Here is a 4,584-nt window from a genome sequence, read left to right on the forward strand (position 1 = left end):
CATTCAATGGAAATCCAATTCCCTAGCTTCATCTCATAATTTATTTCTCCTAAATTCCAAACTCATATAGCAAACTCCCTATTACACATGCCTATTTGAAGAAGATAGATTTTACTAACCAACTCAATATCTATGTCCCCACATGGACTGTACTAAACAAGTTTAAACCAACTTTGGTCCTGCCATCCTAAAAGTTCACCATAAAAGGAAGGCCATATGGCAAAGTGGAGAGAGCTTGGGCCTTTAAGTCAGATACAACTGGGTTAGAACTCCTCTGCTTCTTATTGACTACAAACTTGGAAAATTTAATTAACTTCTCTGAGCTTCACAGAGCATACTTAATGAAAAGGTGAATATTAAAGAGATCCTGATGTCCACTGTACAACGTTTTTGAACACAGACTAAAAGCGGGTAAAATGCCTAACAGAGTTTCTGGCCCATCCTTGGCACTCATCACAAGTTTACTTCCTATCCCATTCCCTCCATTCTATAGCAGACGTGGCATTGCCATAAACACAATTGAACAACTATGTGATGGAAAACATTTGGAATGGCTACAATAGAAAGTAAAACCAACAGACATTTACTTTGTGTAGGAAACACAGCTCACTAGTTGTTATATTGGACAAAACAACATGAAATTGCTGAAATTCAGTCATTTTTCAACTACAAAAACAATTTCATATCTTTCAATCTAATAGAATGACTTGTGTGTTGAGTTCAAAGAGGAGAGCAATATTGACTATCCTTTGAACTTTTTCCCCCTCTTCTTTTTCTGTATCTCAAAGAAGACATTGCAAAGTCCATAATATGGGTGCTTCTGCTATCCTTTTAGCCCCAGAAAGACTATGAGAGCATGAAGCTACAGAGATAAATACATTAGGCAGGATGCCAGAGAGAGGGCCTGAAGAGCTGCCTGATTCAAAGACTGGAAGTATCCTGATAACAGGACGTTTGGTGAGTCACTTCCCCTCTTTTGGCCTGGACTGATCACCAGGATGAAATTGGGGAGCCCACCCAACCATCCTGGAGAGCTGTGGAGATCCTTGAGACTCAAGCTAGGCAAGCACTCTGGGTTTTCAGCTGGGAAGATCTGTTAAGGACAAGAAATTATTTTAACAGAAATTAATTTGCAAGAATAATAGAACACTACACATTAAGCACTCAAGTGGCTATTATTTATGAAATGTCAACAAGCATTTGTAAAACACAAATGACACTCAGATGGACATGAATCCTGCTCTTTACAGAACTAAGAAAACTCATGTGAGCTGTACCTGCTAGTGTGTTATAAGCTTTCCATGTGCTAGCTCTTTTAATACTTAAAGTAAACCTATGAGGCAATATTTATGTATGTAAATAAATATTTACAGTATTTATGTATGTAAATAAATATTTACAGTATGTAAGCAGCAGAGCCTAGAATTCACCTCTGGCCTCTGTATTTCTGCAATCTGTACTCTTTCCTCTCCAAAACATTGGCATGGGGCTAATTCAAGTTCCTAGAGTGTTCAGCCCTAGCCTTTTAGCCCAAATAACAAGCATGACATGTCTACTATAAACACCAACAAGAAATAAAAAAACATTGAATCAGTACTTGTGGATGTACAACACGACATGTAAAGGGAGCAATGTGAGTGAAGCCATGGAATTCAAGAGAACATTTGGTCTGCTTGAGAATTTGAATTGGACTGCTGGGGCTTGACACTGCAGAAGGGAGTTCTTTGGACTAGGATGGTCCCATAAGTCAAAAATGCAGTTATATATCTCAGGCAACAATATAGAACAACTGCAAAGCCAAATAAGTTGTAAATATTATTTGAAGCTTAATGTTCTTCACTATCCATTCACACTCATAACTTAGATCAAATTTTAAAAGCAAATTTTAGTAGACGTAGAGGTAAGTTGGGTAAGATACTTCCTTGAGTCTTCATAAATCTACCTACGAGAGATGCACAAAATTTGAAAGAAATAGCTTTCTCTTTGCTGTTATCTTCTAACTCAAATTGAAGGTTGAATTTTCTGATCAGAATTGTGGAATATGTCCTTTTTGTTCATCTTCAAATGCTCTTAGGTTAATAATGAACTGGGAAATGAAAGTCACATCAGTGGTAGAGTATGGGGAGTGGTTGTCCAGAATAAGTTTTGCTATTTATGTCTATGTTTGTATGAATGTGTGTATGTGTGCATGTGCATTTATACCTAGATGAATGTTGTGTATTCCTCTTTTGTTGCTGTTGCCATTCTTTCAAAGTTCCTCTTTTGTTCTCTAATTCAAATCTTTGTCAAAGCAGTTAAGGCGAAATTCAAATACATACAGCAAATGTATTTGGATTGACTTCCTTGGCAGTTCTGTATAATATGTCCTTGATGTCAATCTTTCTGACTGAGAAGTGGACCCACAAAATGTTGACAGATATTATGGTGACAAGCTAAAACATCTCTCAGACAGCATATAACATTTTAAAGATATAAACCAGAAATAAAAGGGAGAACTTTAAGGTCAAGATAATGGAAATTCTAGGCAGCCAATATTTGAATTCTGACTCTCCATTCAAGAAAAAAAGGAGGGTTTAATTTTTGTTTTTCCTTATCCAGAGTTTCCCTCATCATTCATTGGTTTATTTATTCATTCATTCTTATATTATTCCCAATGCTGGTAGAATCTAGTGTTCAGTTCTTTTCTTTTGAAGTTCTGCTCACATTTTGTTGATTAATTTAAGTTGCTACAATAGCCCTTGTATATTGGTATCATTTTTCCTTAACAAATTCAAGGAAAGAGTTTAATTAGAAAATGGTAACTGAGAGAAAGAAGCCTTTTCATTTCTTCATTTCTTTTCCAAACTCACTCCTACAAACAAGCAACTCTTCTGAACAATCCTGGCAGTCAGAGACATCATTTGCAAACGTCAAACTCCAGACCCACCACCTGTCCCTGCCGTGACTCATAATATAAACATAGACCCTCTGTGTAGCCTGTTTCCTAGAAGTTAAAAACATAACTCACAGCTGGTGTCTCCCCTTCTGAGAGGCCACTGTGTATGAGAGGCCCTTTCATGGAGTGAGCCAGGGTCCAGCAAAGCCTTGCATAAATTTTCAGTCTTAAGAGCCTTCACAAGCTTATGTTTTTCTCCAAATGTATTGGTATAATCGGAAGCACCATCGCTCCAAGATCTCTATAAAGTCCTAAGGGACATCCCCATCATCCACTTCAAGCTTCTGCCACAAATATCCTGCCTCTTTTCCTCACCCTCATCAAGATGCAGTTATTCTTCACTCTTGCCTAGATATTTGTATTCTATTAAAGAGTGCTCAGGCCTCAGTCATCCATATCTGTGAATTAGATTGTGCTTGACACAATGACAGAATGGCCACATTCAATTGCTTCTCATCCACGTTTGATACTATATATTTTTGTTTGTTTACTTTCAAAATATTTTTAGAGCTCTTTTGCTCAGGCCTGTGGTGCCAACAGGATGAGCAAGTTCCAGAAAGCTCGGTAGCTACCAAGGAGATCAGAAGTAGCATGATAAACAATACAAGAAAGCACATTTGGGCACAGCCCTGAAGGCCAACCCTTTTGGAAGTGCTTCTCATGCAAAAGAATTGTGCTGGAAAAAGTAGGGGTTGAAAGAAAACAGACAAATTCTGCCATTAGGAAGTGTGTCAGGGTCCAGCTAATCAAGAATGGCAAAAAAAAAAAAAAAATCACAGCCTTTGTACACAATGACGGTTGTTTGAATTTTATTGAGGAAAATGATGAAGTTCTGGTTGCTGGATTTTGTCTCAAAGGTCATGCTGTCAATGACATTCCTGGAGTTTGCTTTAAGGTTATCAAAGTAGCTAATGTCTTTTGGCCTTATGCAAAGACAAGAAATAAAGACCAAGATCATAAGTTTTGATGGTGAAAACATGACAATAATAAATTTTCATATGCCAACAAATAATTAAATAATAAATAAACAAATAAATAAATAAATAAATAAAATATTCTTTAGAAAGAAATAAGGGTTGTATGAATCTCTTAAACCTATTGTCCATAGGAAGACTCTAATTCACTGAGGACAAAGGTTTGTGTAAACAATTCCAGAAAAATAGAGGATGGGCAAAAAAGAACAGACCTGATATAGAATTTTGCAAGCTGGGGGCACCTGGGTGGCTCAGTTGGGTAAGCCTCCAATTCTCAATTTCAGCTCAAGTCATGATCTCATTGTTCATGGGTTCCAGCCCCGAGTTGGGCTCTGCTCTGACAGCATGCAGAGCCTACTTGTGATTCTCTTTCCCACTCTCTCTCTGCCCCTTCCCCACAAGAGTGTGCTCACTCTCTCTCTCTCAAAAATAAATAATAAATAAAATAAACTTTAAAAAAAGTATTTGGCAGACAGACCAAGGAGTGGATCTGCTGAAAGATTTATAGTGGTTGTTATATATCTGCTTTGACCATCTAGCCCAGGGAGTGGCAATTTTTTTTTTTTTTTTTTTTTTTTTTTTTTTTTTTTTTTTAGTAAAAGACCATAGAGTAAAGATTTTGGCCTTTTTGGGCTATGTAATTTCTGTCTCAACTACTCAACTCTCCCGTTGCAG

At 37.2% G+C, this 4,584-nt stretch overlaps 1 pseudogene; it reads left to right on the forward strand.

The window, feature by feature from the left end:
• The first annotated feature begins 888 nt into the window (after nt 1-888).
• LOC109261032 (40S ribosomal protein S23-like) lies at nt 889-3,895 on the forward strand (annotated as a pseudogene).
• Nucleotides 3,896-4,584: the final 689 nt, after the last annotated feature.

The sequence above is a fragment of the Panthera pardus genome, unplaced genomic scaffold (assembly GCF_024362965.1).
Source record: "Panthera pardus isolate Hobbes unplaced genomic scaffold, ASM2436296v1 HiC_scaffold_27, whole genome shotgun sequence".
Lineage (NCBI taxonomy): Eukaryota > Metazoa > Chordata > Mammalia > Carnivora > Felidae > Panthera > Panthera pardus.